This window comes from Chelonia mydas, chromosome 24 (assembly GCF_015237465.2).
Source record: "Chelonia mydas isolate rCheMyd1 chromosome 24, rCheMyd1.pri.v2, whole genome shotgun sequence".
NCBI lineage: Eukaryota > Metazoa > Chordata > Testudines > Cheloniidae > Chelonia > Chelonia mydas.
This window is the reverse complement of record NC_051264.2, coordinates 12,077,186-12,095,069: the sequence shown is the minus strand read 5'-3', so window position 1 is coordinate 12,095,069 and position 17,884 is coordinate 12,077,186.

The window sequence follows — 17,884 nt, the reverse complement described above, 5'->3', positions numbered from 1 at the left end:
TCTACTCGGCAGCCTCCTCCTCCCGGGTCAACTGGGTCAAGAGCTCTGGCTTCGTGGTCGGGGATGGCTGGCAGGCGAGCTCCCTCCCCCCCGCGCTTCAGGCCATCCGGTGGAGTGCGGGTCCGTTGCTCTATCTCGGCGTTTACCTTTCTGCCACGCATCCGTCTCCGCTGGAGAACTGGCATGGTTTAGAGGGCAGGGTGGTAGAGAGACTCCGGAGATGGACAGGACTACTCCGGTGTTTCTCCCTTCGAGGGAGGGCACTGGTGCTTAATCAACTAGTCCTGTCCATGCTCTGGTACTGGCTCAACACCCTGGTCCCGACCCCGGGTTTCCTGGCCAACCTCTGGACATCAATTCTGGAGTTCTGGTCAGGACTGCACTGGGTCTCTGCAGGGGTTCTCCATCTGCCCCTGGAGAAGGGAGGGCAGGGCCTGAAGTGTCTCCACACTCAGGTCCATGTCTTCCGCCTCTAGGCCCTGCAGAGGCTCCTTTATGGTGCAGGTAGTCCGGCACGGAGCATACTGGCGCACACCTTCCTGCGCCATTTCCGAGGTCTCCGATACAACCGGCAGCTCCTTTATCTCCATCCGAGAGGTCTTCCACGAGACCTCTCTGGGCTGCTGGTCTTCTACCAGGACCTCCTCCAGACCTGGAAACTGCTTTCAATGACCAGGTCCGTGGCGGCCACCGAAGGGGCAGATCTCCTCGCGGAGCCCCTGCTACACAATCCCCAGCTCCGCATGCAGGTGGCGGAGTCCCCCGCGGTGTGCCAGAGATTGGTCCTGGTAGAAGTCACAAGAGTCGGAGCTTCCTGGACTACAACCAGGGAGACTGGCTGTATCCCCTGACCCTCGCTCAGCGCAGGGGGATCTCCAGACCTTTTACTGCCCGGCGTGTACTTCAGGAGGTGAGGGCCGCTTTACCGCTCGCTGCTTGGGTTTACCTCGACCGGGTCCTGCACGAGGGCGTGCCCCGCCCACCCTCCTCCCCAGGCCCAACAGACCTTTTCATTGGGTCCCTGCTCCAGGGACCCAACCGCCCCCCCCGCCCCTTCACCGTGAGCCGGCTGCACAAGCTGAAGCTGGTCTGCTTCCAGACCGCACCAAGGAAACATCTATACATGCTCGTGCTCCACACCCTTCATTCTCTCACGCTCGCGTCCTGCCCCAATACAAAATGGTGGGACCTCCTGCCACGTCTGGAGGGTGAGGAGCCCCTATGGGCTAGCCTGTACTCCACCTTGGTCCTGAGGCCCACCGGGGATATCAGTTGGCGGCTCCTTCATGGAGCCATGAGCACGGGTATGTACTTGGCGCGGTTCACCCCTATCCCAGATACCTGCCCCTTTTGTGGCATGAGGGAAAACCTGGCACATATATACTTGGAGTGTGCCAGGCTGCAGCTCCTATTCCGGCTCCTCACAAATATTTTATTGCGCTTTTGGTTACACTTTTTCCCTCACCTTTTTATTTATACACTCCCTATCTGCAGCCCCACAAAGTCACGGGACCTCCTGGTCAACCTCCTCCTGGCCCTAGCTAAAATGGCCATCTATAAAACCAGAGTGAGGAGGTTGGCCGATGGAGTCTCCTGTGACCGTGGGGCCTATTTCTGATCCTCTGTCCGTTCACGTATCCGGGCAGAGTTCCTCTGGGCAGTGTCCACTGACTCCCTTGACGCCTTTGAGGAGCAGTGGGCACTGTCCGGGGTTCTCTGCTGGGTGTCCCTGTCCAGTTCCCTTCATTTGACCCTTTGACCACACTCCTGTCCCTGTTCTTTCATTAGTTGTCCCCTTTATTTATTTGGTTTTCCAGGTCCTGTGGATCCCCCTCTTAGGCTGCGGGGGGATCCTTTAGCAGTGGGCGGGCTTTGCTTTGCCCGCCCACTTCCCGGATCCCAATAGTAACACCGTCCTGTAGCCATGTGGCCTGACCCTGTCACATAACGTAGTAAGGAATCTGATTGTAAAAAAACATTTCTTGAATCTTTTTTGTTGTCTGTGTTGTTACAGATATACTTGCTGACAGGTATTTTGAAATAAATTACCAAAATAATTGAAACTGGCATGATTATACTGTAGTGTTGGGTGTTTTTTTTTGACAAATAAAATATTCAGAATTTTGCAGAATTTTAAAATATTGTGCACAGAATTTTTTAATTTTTGGTGCAGAATTCCCCCAGTAGTTACAATGCTTCATTTACAGGTGAACTGAGGCAGACAGGTGAATATACATCTTTTGTCTGACAGAAACCTGCTTGTCAACTCTGCCTTGATTCAGATTTTAAAACATATTTTCCACTATATATACACGAATCTTTATGCAGTGTCAGTACGTGCATTTGACAATGATATTAATGACTGGTGTGATCCTGACTTTCATTTAAGATCTCACATCACCTTTTTATAGATACATACTATGAAAGCAGTGTGCTGGGGTAGTGAGTTTGTCAGGCCTGGTAGGAGTTGCTATTATAGAACATTGAGAATTTTGCCAGTTGGCATTGAGGGGTTCTGAGAGTCACATTGGGTCAAACCAAATATGAACTTTTTCAGAATTTTCAATGAATTGAAAAAGTCCATTTCAGGTCTGTTCCAATACACATTCCAGGTGAGTGTTCCAACCACTGAGCCAAAGGTTACAACAGGGACAACACCACTACGACCACCTCTTCTTCCGCTGTCTCCTTTACAAATGGTCAAAGCTACTTTTGTCAAATTTATGTACAGTTTCAGATCAACTGAAACCATATCATGACCCACAGGTCCACAAATTCATGGGAGCAGCCACGCCCCAACCCGCCACCTGGCAGCTTGCGGGTGACTGCTTACCTGGGACCCACAAACCCCAGCCCCAATGTGAAGCTCTGCCCCTAAAGTCTGATTGGTGTAGTTCCAGAGGGCTGATCGACCTGCTGGCCCTATTTAAGCAAGCAGGAGGTGAGGAAGCTGTCTGAACCACTGGGCTCCACCTGGCTCTAGAGTATGTGCCTCCTGCTCCTCACTCTCCCGACTTGATTTCCTGGCATCTGACTTGCGATTCCCGAACACCAGTTTGCATCCTGACCCAGCTGACTCTTGACTTCTGTCTCGTGACTGAGGACTGAGGGGGGAGGGATAGCTCAGTGGTTTGAGCACTGGCCTGCTAAACCCAGTGTTGTGAGTTCAATCCTTGAGGGGGCCATTTAGGGATCTGGGACAAAAATTGGGGATTGGTCCTGCTTTGAGCAGGGGGTTGGACTAGATGACCTCCTGAGGTCCCTTCCAACCCTGATATTCTATGATTCTATGACTCTGGCTCTGACTACTAGGTATTGCCACCCATGATCTGGTTGTGACATTGCATTTTTCACTGAATAAAACATTCATATGAAAAATTGTGCACAGCTCTAATTATGGCCCCAATCCTCAACTGTATTAGGATCTCTAATAGAAGCTTCTAAGTAGTTGCCCAACCCAGGAATGCCTATAACTTTGTCCCTTTAAAAAATATGTAAGAACAGAGATCAGAAGTGAGAAAAATAGAGGGATGTTGTGGTGGCCTTCAGAGAAGCACGTTATGAAGGAGACTAGTTCATTTAACCCAGTAAAGGCTGGTCTACCCCTAGTTTTTGCACTAATTTAACTAAACTGGTAGAAAAAAGAGTGTAATGAAATTGGTGCCCGCTCCTGCTGCGGGTTGTGTTGTGCTGATCTCGAGGGGTTTGCAGTGCTATGGCTTGTCTCAGTAATCCAACAGCACCAGACTATCCCTCTGAAGGGAAGGGCAGCACTGGACAGGAAGAAAGGAGTGAGGAAAGGAGGTATGCAAGCAGAGGAAGAGCCTGACGGAGATGAAGTCCCGCACGCTACTCCTCCATTTGGGTCCCATGGATCCCATTACATCCTGAGGAGGGAATTGCCTCCATCTCCAGACACTCTTCCAGGTAAACTGCCTTGCCTGAGCTCTGGGTCATGCAAGCTCCATGTTCCCTTTGAATCTGAAATGTGGATAAAGCAATGTTGGCAAGGTAATTATCCCTGCCTGTCAAACTTTGCACTTGGTTGCTGTCTGCAGAGAGCTGGAGAGTGATGAATCCCTTTGTGCTCACTTTGGATTTGCAGTTTTGGATTTGCTCCAGGAAAAGGTGAAAAGAGAAGGGGAATTTCTGTATTAACATCCCCCCCAGCATTGATCTTACTGACTTATATCATCTGTGTATGAGAAAAAGGCTCCACCAGAGCTTGAGAGAGGCTCACCTTAAGGTTCAGGAGTTTGAAAAAAGCTCAGAGCTGGATCTTCAAGGCCCCAGCACCAACCTCTGCCAATCTGACCCAGGGGAACATTCCTTCCTGACCCTGAGCATGTGCACATGACCCAGCAGCCAGACGCCTGGGAAACAGTTATCTGTAGTAACTCAGAGCCCTCCCCATCTAGTGCTCATCTCTGGCATTGAGGATATTTACTACTGGCAGTCGCAGATGAGCCATATGTCATTGTAGGCAATCTCAACATACCATCCTCTCCGTAACCTTATCAAGCTCAATCTTGAAGCCAGTTAGGATTTTTGTCCCCACTGTTCCCTTTGGGAGGCTGTTCCAGAACTTCACTCCTCAGATGGTTAGAAACCTTTGCTGAATTTCGAGCCTAAACTACTTGTTAGCCAGTTTATATCCCTTTTTTCTTGTGTTAATACTGGTGCTTAACTTAAATAACTCCTCTCCCTCCCTGGTATTTATCCTTCTGATGTATTTATAGAGAGTAATCGTAGCTCCCCTTGGCCTTCATTTGGTTAGGCTAAACAAGCCAGGCTCCCTTGACACTCCTCTCATAAAGTAGGTTTTCCTTTCCTCTGATCATCCTCAGAGCCCTTCTCTGTACCTGTTCCAGTTTGAATTAATCTTTTTTAAACTTGGGATCCCAGAATTGCACACAGTATTCCAGGTGAAGTCTTACCATGCTTTGTATAAAGTCAATAATATTTCCCTATCTCTACTGGAAATGCATGCCTGGTGCATCCAAGGACTTTGTTAGCCTTTTTCATGGTCACATCACACTGGCGGCTCATAGTCATCCTGTGATCATCCAATACACCCAGGTCGTTCTCCTCTTTGGTCACTTCCAACTAATACATCCCCAGTTTATAGAAAAAAAATATTGTTGTTAGTCCCTAAATTCATGACCTTGCACTTTGCACTATTAAGTTTAATCCCATTTCTATTACTCCAGTTTTCAAAGTTATCCAGATCTTCTTATATGATATTCTGGTCCTCCTCCATATTGGTAATACCTCCCAATTTTGTGTCATCTGCAAATTTTATTAGCATGCTTTTTGTGCCAAGGTCATTAGTGAAAATGTTAAATAAGATTGGTCCCAAAACTGATCCCTGAGGAACTCCACTAGCAACCTCCCTCCAACCTGACAGTTCACCTTTCAGTATGAACTGTTGTAGACTCCCCTATAACCAGTTCCTTATCCACTTTTCAATTCTCATATTAATCCCCATCTTCTCCAATTTAACTAATAATTTCCCATGTCTAACTATCAAATGACTTGCTGAAATCCAGACGAGATAAGATCTACTGTATTTCCTTTGTCTAAAATTTTTAGTTAACATCTCAAAGAAAGAGATCAGATCTGGCATGATCTACATTTTGTAAAACCATGTTGTATTTTATTCCAGTCTGTCCAAGGGCCCCAACCCTTATGGAAGGATTGGAAAGACTTTGGCCTACTAGGGCCCCATAAGACTGATGGGTGACCTCTGGTAAGCTTTCAGCATATGTATAAAAGCTTTTATTTCTTTAAATATGTATTCCATGTAATGCTTTTACCATAAGAATAAATGTGCTTGCTTAAAAAGAGCTGTGTGGTAACTTACAATTCCTGGCAATGCACAGATCCTGGCCTTTAGGCAGACTAGTTTGCTGAGGTTATCACAGTGTAATCAAGGGAGCTGTGTAGCTTTAAAACCCCCAGTCAGAAGTGAGAAAGACTTGGGTCTCTGCCCAAGACAGGTGGAAGCTGGGAGGCTGGGACCTGGAAACCTTAAGTGGGTGCCCTTGAAGGCCCACCGAGTGGGAATACAGGTCCAGTTAGCGTGAGATGGTGACAGAAACATCCCTCTGCTTTGACAGAGGAGGTGGGGAACAAGGAAAGTTTTTTCCTGCCAATGCCCTTTTCTCTCCTGAAGTCACAACAGCTTTGCCAATATCACACAGTCACAGAATTGAAAGTAGCTGGTTGTAATGTCCAGTCACAGAGCACCAGCCATTCCCTTCCTAATGCTGCTTGAAGCCCCTAGAGCAGTTCCTGATCATATCTTATCTTCTTTCTGCTGCAGCTGGCCATGACTGACTGGGGCAGAGCTCTCTGATGTGGACTTAGATCTGGTGAGCCATGCTTCTGGCACCTCTAGTCTGGACTATTGGAACTCACTCTAACCACTATAAACTGCTTGAAGGTGGCATATCATGAAGCAGCACATCAAGGCCTGGTCTGCACTTAACATTTTTGTTGGCATAACTATGTTGGTTGGAGTGTGAACTGACACCCAACTGACCTAGTTGTGCTGGCTACAGCCCTGGTATAGACACAACTATTCCAACAAAAATGTTTTTTACTGACATATCTTACTCCATTTAGGGAACTGGTATATGCTGTACCAGTAACAGCACTCTTCTGCCAGTATAAATTGTGTCTCCATGACGACGGTTTGCCAATATGGCTCTACTGGTATAGATACCAGCAACCTCTTTCTTGTGTAGACAAGACCCAAATTAGCAACAGATGCCAATGTGAAACCCTCACACATGTGCTTCAGAGGGTGTGTCTACACTTTGATCTGGGGGCAATATTCCAAACTTGAGCAGACATACCTACAATTGCTCTGATTGGGCTAACAAGCTAAAAATAGAGAGTAGCCATAGCTAGGTAGCCACCCCAAGTACATACCTGTCCAAGACGCTAGGCACATACTTGGGGTGTCCAGCCCCTCCTGCTGCTTTCTCCATCATGTTTACACTCTATTTTTAGCCCTCTAGTTCAATCAGCACTGTGTGGGGATGTCTCTTTGAACTGGGAATCACATGTCAGCCCAAAGTGTAAATATACCCCCAAACTTTGTCAGTTCTCCTTTCACATCAGAGCTGAGTTTAGAGTCCTGATTCTACTAGGTACTTATGGATTACGGCTAGGCTCCCTCCATGCCCCTAGGACAAGTATGCTCTTCAGGGATCCACTACCAGGCATTGGCAACAGTGCCTTCTCAGTGCAGGACCCCAGCTCTGCAACTCCAGCTGGAAGAAACCATATGAAACCAAACCTCGGAGTGTTCAGATCATGGTGTAAATTGCTCCTGATCAGTGAAAACCTCCACCCAACCCTGAATTGAACCTCTTACAAATACCTGAAATATACAAATCCCACAAACCATGAGTCCCCTTCTCAGCCTTTGAGATTCAAAAAGAAAAGAACACTTGTCTGTAACTTTGTGCATTACAAACATATACCATGATAGGAGCCAAGCAAAATCATAAATAGACAGACAGGATTAATATCAGTCACCTCTCCCCACGGCCTTACCTTGAGAGTTGCTGTCCACAGAGTTGTTGCTCAGGGGCTTAGCCCCTTGCACCCAGCTCAGAGCTTCTTCTCTGACTTCTCAGTTCAGTCTCAGGAAGGATTCACGCTCTTATACTTTTCTATTTAAAAAATCTATTTCACTTCTCTCAATCATTTCCAAATGAGTCATTCACAGGAGCTGCTGTCTTTCCCCTGAAGGACTGGATATGAGAGTCCTTGAGTCTCAGTAATATTGTTTATTTCTACAGCACAGTAAATGTACATGGCATTTTTCAACACACATAAGAACACAAAGTCCAGTTTCTGATGAGTTTACAATCTGATTCAGAAAAATACTTTGCACAAGAAACACCAAAATCCCAGCCTGGGAAGACAGAGACAATTGCAGAGGAGAGCAAAGCCAGCTGAGCTCTGAGAAGAGTTTGTCATGAAGGGAAAAGATATTTTAGGAGGGACTTGCCTTTAATCCATTAAGGATCTGAGAAAAGCTCTCCCAATGTTCTCAACCTCCTAAAACTGCTACAAACATTGCTGTGCTGAAACGTGTTCCTCTAGATCTTCTTAGATTTACACTGATATATAGCTCTCTGTTGACTGCACCTACCATATTTTTAAGGTTATGCTGGGTAAATGGTACTCAAGGCTACTGGCCCAAGTGAGACAGTTTCTGATTCAAAGACTTTTCACCAAACAAAATCATATCAGTTGTTGAATAATTGATGTATCCTGAGCTGGACAAAGGAGAAGGATGAGCACTACACTGAGCAGTCATGACGGAGCTTGGGGGTACAATTCAGACCAGTGAGAGGTTGTGTCACCACTTCTAATCCTGGGTGCCTTACAGTGCTTTGTGTGGTTAGCTGTTTGGCCATGTATTTGTGTTTTCTTTGCTTTAGCAAGTGTATTCAAACCTTAGTGTTTCCTGATATTACCCAAAACATTGACAAGACAAAACATATTTCTATTGTGACAGTAGATTTATGGTATTTTGGGTTGCTTTTTAGCAGGTACTGTTTTTTTTTTATTTTCTGAAAGACAAAAAGAACATGTTTCTACCTCTTTTGGGGTGGCAGATTATTGCTTAAAATATTTCTTTTTTTTACAAATACCTTTGCTGATTGCAGGCAAAACAGAGGAATCTGTTAAATCATACCCCCATACTTTTCGGAGTTTTCTTCTATATGCAAGCCAGGTTTCAATGGCTTTTACCTTTTAAGGGTTATAGGGAAATTATTCCACTGTTTAGTCATTAAATCCATAAGGTAGGGTACCTCAGTTTCCCTTCTTATACAGCAGACCAAGTTTAAAATGTTTTTGTCTGCTGTGTTAAGCTTTAAGTTTATTAACAGGTAATAGTTGAGAAGCATCATTACCATATGACCTTAAAGGATTTTTTCAAAAATCATACACACTACACATTGTTACAGGGGTACTTATTAACATTAAATCTATTTGAATGTTTAATATTAACAATAAGGTATCTTGTTATACCATGCCTTTTATTTAGACAATTTGTTTGCTGACCAGGTATGTTCTTTATCTGCAGCTCCTTTGTGCTGCTTTCTTTATCAGTTAGGTAATTTGCATTAACACCGACGCTTTCTGGCTTGCTTTTGGATTTAAAGCCATCAGCAGCTCAGAGACTCTGTCTTAAAAGGGACACAATTAACTTTTAACAGAGTTTTGTTTACTTTTCACTTTTAACTCCTGCTTTCAAAACACACAGCAATCTGAAAAAGAAAACCGAACCTATTTTGGCTCCCTTTGGAGCCCTAATAGCATTTTAATTAAGTAGTATGGTATGTTTGCATTTTTTTTACCTCTTCTACAATATACACTGCACAAGTTCTGGGGAAAATGCACATTCCTTCCATAGTTTAACTTTTATAACATTATTCATATCAATTTTTACATAAGGTGTAACTATTTCTTTTTGTGCTTACAGAGTTTTCATGTACCTATATCAAAGTGACAGCCTGATTACTTAGAGCCATTTTAAGGCTCAGTGTTTCTTACATTGCTTCTTTTTGTTTTGTGCACCTTACCCCTGCTGTTGCTTCAGAGGAGCACTGTCTTTTTTAATTTTTTATTCTTTTACTACAGCTTTTATCTGTTATTTTGTTACAAAAAACAAACAAACAAAAAGAATCCAGAATCTAATTCTATTCTTTTGATTTTGACTGCCCTGCTCCAGCCACAACTTACAAACATATTAAATTTTGTAAAGCATTGAGTTACCTCTTAAGGGTTAAATGCCAAATCCCAAAGCCAAACAACACTAATCACCTGTGTCTAGCAAAAAGGTCTGTCAGTTTTGCAACTTTAATTAAAGACTCAAATGGATTTTTAGTGGCATTATTTAAAACAAAACAAAACCAATTGGTCTTTAGAACTTTACATATTTACACACACAGATAGATACATACACATTTTTCCCCTTAACATCCCTTCTACACTGCTCCATTTTTACATAGCTGTACATAGATTACATTTTCTTTATACATTTGAGAGCAGCTAAGTTCCAATAAGAAAAGGAGTATTTGTGGCACCTTAGAGACTAACCAATTTATTTGAGCATAAGCTTTCATGAGCTACAGCTCACTTCATCGGATGCATTCAGTGGCTGTAGCTCACAAAAGCTTATGCTCAAATAAATTGGTTAGTCTCTAAGGTGCCACAAGTACTCCTTTTCTTTTTGCAAATAACATGGCTGCTACTCTGAAACCTGTCATTATGTAAGTTCCAATAGAAACCCCTTTTAGGAAATTTGACTAAATTGTCCATAGTCAAATTATTTTAATCAGATTGTCTCTTTGCCTGGATTATTTACAGACATTCCTTTGGAAAAGGGCCCATTTTTCCTTCAGAATGGCTGCAAACACTTTTCCTTTTTAACATTTTTACAAAGTTTAACTGCTTAATTTCCTTCAACATTTACAGAGTTAACTTTTTACTCTTTTTTTTCTTAAATTACTTGCTTATTTCCTAAGAGACACCGTAATCAACTTAGATTTCACCATTTCAAGTATTGTTTCAATTTCCCATGTCTGCACTTACTCCTTTCCTTACTTCTGCCACTATGCCTATTTTCCATTTTCTTTATCTGTTGCCTGCCTGCTTGTCTGGATCCAATTTTTTTTTCTTCGTTGAACCATCCCTTTCCATGGGCACAGGCTTTTTTTCCACTACCAATTTAGCAAGGAGGGTGGGATTCTCAACTAGCTCCCACCGCTCCTGGTCCCTTTTTTTAAACATTTTTTTCAAAATTGTGAAATCACCATAATTTCACTCACAAAAAATACTACACTGCCCAAACTCCTATATCCTACAGAGTTTGATTTAACAGATCAAGATCTGTTTAAAATTAAGATCTTATGTTTGCCCGTGCCAGTGCCGGGGCTTACAAGTTCCTTTTTTTCACCCTGTTGCCAATGCCAGTTCCGGGACTTATGATTTTAACCCACTTTGGGCCAGAGGGAGAAACACTAAGTTGGTATGCATCAAACCAGGAGATAGCATTGACCTTCCGGAAGTCTATACAGAATCAAGTGGTCCCATCTGGTTTTGGGACCAGAACGATTGGGCTGCGCCATTCACTCTTTGACTCTTTTCCTCCTCGACCACCTCCATCTCAAGCATTGTATCCAGTTCCTGTCATACTGTGGCCCACATCTTCCGGGGCAGTGGTCTGTGGTCATCCCTCACCCTCTGACCGGGTGTTGTCACGATATGATGGCTCATAAGGTTGGTTCGTCTCGGGTGGGTTGATAGAACGTCACCGAAGTCCTTTACGAGCCGCTGTATTTGCTCCTGCTGTGCCATGGTGAGGCCAGTCCCAAGCGTAGCCGGCCTTGAATCTGAGGGTTCCCCACTAGGGGTTCAAGTTCTGGGTCTGGGGGTGATAGGGTGATGAACTCCCTGGCCTTCCAGGCCTTCAAAAGATTCACATGGTACGTACAGGTATCTCTCCATCATCTGGGCAGCCGGAATCGTAATCTATCGGCCCGACCCGCTGGGTCACCTCATAAGGCCCCTGGCATTTGGCCAGGAGCTTTGACTCTGCAGAGGACAACAAGAGCAACATGCGGTCCCCAGGGTTGAAACTCCGCACCTTAGGCCTCTGTTATAGAGCCGTTCTTGGGCCTGCATCAGGTTCTCTCGGGCGAAAACATCCAGGGCTCAGAGCCGCTCTCGGAGGTGTAACACATACTGGGTGGTCCCGAGTACTCGTGTCTCCTGTGCCTCCCCGTCTTCCCTCAGGAGGTCCAGGATCCCTCTGGGCTGTCTGCCATACAATATTTCAAAGGGCGAGAACCCAGTTGATGCTTGGGGCACCTCCCTTATGGCGAACAGCAGGGCTGGCAACAGTGCATCCCAATGGCCGGGGTCCTCCTCCACGAATTTCCACTACATGGACTTCAGGGTACCATTAAAATGCTCCATAAGACTGTCTGTTTGTGGGTGGTAAACCAATGTCTGGAGTCTCCGTATATTCAGGAGGCAGCACAGCTCTGCTATTAGTTTAGAGGATATGTTAGTGCCCTGGTCAGTCAGGATCTCTGTGGGCATCCCAACCCTAGCCAAGACCTTCACTAGTCCAGTGGTAATCACTGGTGCCATGGCAGCGGAACAGCCTTGGGATAACATGTCGCGTAGTCCACAATCACTAAAATAAATCGATTCCCTGTCTTACTTCTTTCTAGGGGGCCAACCAGGTCCATCCCGATGCGTTCAAAGTCTACGCCAACCACTGGCAGGAGTATTGGGGTGCCCGGGGTACGGGTGGATGCTGGAGAATAAGCAAGAGCGGGCGGCCCAACAGCGACAGCAACAGGCTTAGATGATGCTGCAGATGGCCAGCCAGCAGCAGCGGCAGATGACCCAGCACCCAGCATCAGGAACAACAGCAGCAGCTCCTTCGTGAGTTGGTTGCCCAGCAACAATTATAACAAGAACACCTATTCCAGCAAGTGGCAACTCTACTATGTCTGCTTGGAGCCCCAGCCCCCGCACCCACAGGGGCGGGATCAGGAGAGACTTTGGTGGGGCTGCCAATACGCCTCACTAAGACGGGACCAGGAGATGACCCCGAGGTATTCCTAGTCACTTTTGAGCGGGTCACTACAGCTGCCCAGTGGCCCCTTGGGTACGTTGTAGGGGGAGGGAAATTGCCCCCCCAGTCAATAAGGTACAAGCCCTTATGGATACACCCACACCCAAGATGAAGAAACAGGTACGCCAGTTTTTGGGACTGGCTGGGTACTATCGCTGTTTTGTACCAGACTTCGCATCCATAACCACTCCACTCTCAGACCTGATGAAGAACTCTCAGCCACAACAGGTGCAGTGGTCTGATCAGTGCGATGAGGCCTTCAGGACTCTGAAAGAGCAACTCACACAGGAACCGGTCCTGCGACACCCCGACTTTACAAAGGAGTTCATACTCCAAACAGATGCCTCAGAGGTGGGCTTAGGGGCTGTACTCTCCCAAGAACTGGAGGGGGAAGAACACCCAGTACTATACTTGAGCTGCAAATTATTTCCTTGAGAACAGCATTACTCAACAATAGAGAAAGAGGCCATGGCCGTGAAATGGGCTATTGATGGACTGTGCTATTACCTGCTGGGGAACACCTTCAAATTGAACGTGGACCATGCCCCCTCACGTGGATACACAGCTTGAAGGACACGAACCCCTGGATTATGCGCTGGTACCTCTCACTCCAACCCATGACTTCCACCTATTTCATTGTTCAGGTAAGACCCACTCTAACGCAGATTTCTTTTCTAGACAGGGAGGGGAGGAAGAGGAGATGGACTATCCTCGGGGGTCCTTCTTAAGGGGGAGGGTGTGTGACCGGGTCTGCTTACCCCACACTAGTCCAGACAGGGTTAAGCCACTAGTCCAGACAGGGTTAAGCCCATATTATTGACAGCGGAAGTCCCGCCTCCCCAGCGGGACTGGGCATGCTCCAAATGCTCTAGCAGTATAAAGGGAGGAAGCCCAGCTCATTCTGGGCTGGCAGCCATAGGGGAAGGACCTGTCTGGGAAACTCCTGCGGAGGCCCAGCCACAGCCCCTAACTGCACCGGGAGTCAGAGCCTCCCCGGGCCCGCTTGAACCCCGGCGACTGGAGGAGCCAGAGGAGGCGACCAGCCCAGCTGTCCACGGAGAATCCGAAGGCTCATGGGAGACCCCAACACAGAGACTCTTTGACCCAGGAAGTGACCCAGGGAGGATGATGGAGTGGTACCTCCCACCTGGGAAACCTCAGAGATTTTCGGTAGGACTCCCTCGCTGAGTCAGTGGCAAGGTGTTACACCACTGTTAGGGCCCTGGGTTGGGGCCCAGTGGAGTCAGATGGGCCCAGGCCCACCTACCGGGGCCACTACACCCCTTGGTGGGTGCCCCACCCCCATTGAACTCTGGCTAGTAGGCTGTGCTGCCTTGCACCTAAGGGCTGCCCTATAGTCTCTGGCCTCTAGGCCATGCTGCCCTAATCCTAGGGGCATAAACTGTCACAGCGTACCATGAATTTATATAGTGTTATTATGATATTTACTGTCTTATTATCTAGCCCTTTCCTTATGGTTCATAACATTGTTAGATTTTTTTGGCTGCCACTGCATACTGAGTGGATGTTTTCAGAGAAATATCCACAATGAAACCAAAATCTTTTTCCTGAGTGGTAATGGCTAATTTAGACACCATCTGTTTGTATGTATAGCTGGGTTTATGTTTTCCAATGTGCATTACTTTGCACTTATCAACATTGAATTTCATTTGCCATTTTGTTGCCCTGTCACTCAGTGTAGTGAGATCCCTTTGTAACTCTTCGCAGTCAGCTTTGGACTTAACTGTCTTGAGTGAATTTGTATCATATGCAAACTTTGCCACCTCACTGTTTACTTCTTTTTCCAGATCGTTTATGAATATGTTGAACAGCACTGGTCCCAGTACTGATCCTTTTGAGGGTCCCTGCTATTTATCTTTCTCCATTCTGAAAACTGACCATTTATTCCCACCTGTTGTTTCCTAGCTTTTAAGCAGTTATTGATCCAGGAGAAGACCTTCCAACTTATCCCTTGACTGCTTACTTTGCTTTAAGAGCCTTTCGTGAAGGACCTTGTCAAAGGCTTGCTGAAAGTCAAAATACACTGTATCCACTGGATCCCCCTTGTCCACATTTGTTGAGCCCCTCAAAGAATTCTAAGAGATCGGTGAGGCATTGAGAAAAGTCATGTTGGTCTTCCACAATAAATCATGTTGATCTATATGTCTGATAATTCTGTTCTTTACTATAGTTTCAACAATTTGCCTGCTACTGAAGTTAAGCTTACTGGCCTGTAATTGCCAGGATCATCTCTGGAGCCTTTAAAAAAATGGGTGTTACATTATCTATGCTCCAGTCATTTGGCACAGAGGCTGATATAAGCAACAGGTTACATGCCACAGTTAGTAGTTCTGCAATTTCATATTTGTGTTCCTTCAGAACTCTGGAGTGGATACCATGTGGTCCTAGTAACTTATTACTGTTTTAATTTATCAATTTGTTCCAAAACCTCCTCTATTGACACCTCAATCTGCAACAGGTGTGGGAATCTCCCTCACATCCTCTGCAGTAAAGACTAGTACAAAGAATTCATTAAGATTCTCCACAATAGCCGTGTCTTCACTGGGTCTTCCTTTAGCACCTTGATCATCCAGTGGCCCCACTGATTGTTTGGCAGGCTTCTGATATACTTAAAATATTTGCTGTTAGTTTTTGCATCTTTTGCTGGTTGCTCTTCAAATCTTTTTTGGCCTGCCCAATTATACTTTTTCACTTGACAGAGTTTATGCTTCTTTCTATTTTCTTCAGTAGGATTTGACTTCCAATTTTTAAAGGCTGCCTTTTTGTCTCTAACCACCTCTTTTACTCTGTTTAGCCAAGGTATAATTTTTTGGTCCTCTTACTGATTTTTTTTTTATATGGAGTATACATTTAATTTGATCCTCTATTATGGAGTTTTAAAACCTTTGCATGCAGGCATTTCACTCTTGTGACTGTTCCTTTTAATTTTCATTTTACTAGACTCCTAATTTTTATGTTCCCCTTTTTGGGGTTTAATGCTACTGTGATGACCTTCTTTGGTATTTTCCTCCCACAAGGATGTTAAATTTAATTACTTTATGGTCACTATTGCTGAGCAGTTCAGCTGTAGTCAACTCTTGGATCATATCTTGTGTGCCCCTTAGGACTAAATCAAGAATTGCCTCTCGCCTTTTGAGTTCCAGGACAAGCTAGTGTCGAGAAATTTTATCTCTGCATCCCGTCCTGAGGTGATATGTACTTAGTGAATATGGGGATAGTTGAAAGCCCCCATTATTATTGGGTTTTCTGGTATTGTAGCTGCTCTAATCTCCCTGAGAATTTCACAAACACCATTACCATCCTGATCAGGTGGTCGACCACCTGGGGTCGGTCCTGGGGCCGGTTTTGTTCAATATCTTCATAAATGATCTGGAGGATGGTGTGGATTGCACTCTCAGCAAATTTGCGGATGATACTAAACTGGGAGGAGTGGTAGATATGCTGGAGGGCAGGGATAGGATACAGAGGGACCTAGACAAATTGGAGGATTGGGCCAAAAGAAATCTGATGAGGTTCAATAAGGATAAGTGCAGGGTCCTGCACTTAGGACGGAAGAACCCAATGCACAGCTACAGACTAGGGACCGAATGGCTAGGCAGCAGTTCTGCGGAAAAGGACCTAGGGGTTACAGTGGACGAGAAGCTGGATATGAGTCAGCAGTGTGCCCTTGTTGCCAAGAAGGCCAATGGCATTTTGGGATGTATAAGTAGGGGCATAGCGAGCAGATCGAGGGATGTGATCGTTCCCCTCTATTCGACATTGGTGAGGCCTCATCTGGAGTACTGTGTCCAGTTTTGGGCCCCACACTACAAGAAGGATGTGGATAAATTGGAGAGAGTCCAGCGAAGGGCAACAAAAATGATTAGGGGTCTGGAACAAATGACTTATGAGGAGAGGCTGAGGGAACTGGGATTGTTTAGTCTGCGGAAGAGAAGAATGAGGGGGGATTTGATAGCTGCTTTCAACTACCTGAGAGGTGGTTCCAGAGAGGATGGTTCTAGACTATTCTCAGTGGTAGAAGAGGACAGGACAAGGAGTAATGGTCTCAAGTTGCAGTGTGGGAGGTTTAGGTTGGATATTAGGAAAAACTTTTTCACTAGGAGGGTGGTGAAACACTGGAATGTGTTACCTAGGGAGGTGGTAGAATCTCCTTCCTTAGAAGTTTTTAAGGTCAGGCTTGACAAAGCCCTGGCTGGGATGATTTGATTGGGGATTGGTCCTGCTTTGAGCAGGGGGTTGGACTAGATGACCTCCTGAGGTTCCTTCCAACCCTGATATTCTATGATTCTATGATGACCGTATATTCCTACTGCTATACTCTCAGCACTCAAGTATGGAATTTCTATCCATAGGGATTCTGTGGAACAGTTTGAGTAATTTAAGATTTTTACTTCATTTGACTCTACACTTGCTTTCACATATAGCGTCTCTCCCTCACCAGCATGTCTTGCTCTGATATTCCTATATATTTTCCCCTGGTATTACCATGTCCCATTGATTATCTGCATTCTACCAAGTTTCTGGGAGACCTGTTATATCAATATCCTCATTTACTACCTAGCAGTCATCTCTAATGTTTCAAATTTCAAATGATGTTTTAGTACTGGCGGCATGAGACCACCAGCATACATCACTCAAATTGAAGTCCCTGATGATCACACAGTCCCCCCACACCCACACATTATAGGTAGATGAATAAGGAGGCAGTCATTCTGTTCTCTGTGGTTTGGTGGACTGTAGCAGAACCAACCAATACCCCATCTTATGCTTCATCTCTTAGGACATTGATCCATAAGCATTCAAAATAATTTTTTCTGAGTTATCCATGACTTAGAATCAGGTAATGCCATTTTTTATATAGATTATGACTTCCTCTCCCCTTTTGTCCACTCACTCCTTCCTAAATAGGTTATAACCATTGATTTTAATATTCCAGGCGTGTGAATCATTCCGCCAGGTTTCAGTAATACCTACTAGATTGAATTTATGTTCATAAATGAGCAATTTGAGTTCTTGTTTGTTACTCAGGTTCCTTGCATTGGTGTATAGGAAATTCAAAAATTTCTTCTCTTCATGTCCTTTGGTTCCTTGATGTAATTTTAAGAAGACTTTGCTTCATTAGGTTGGCCAAGGGTGTATTTGGCAAATGGGGGCACATTTCACGCTCTGCAGATGTTCTCATCC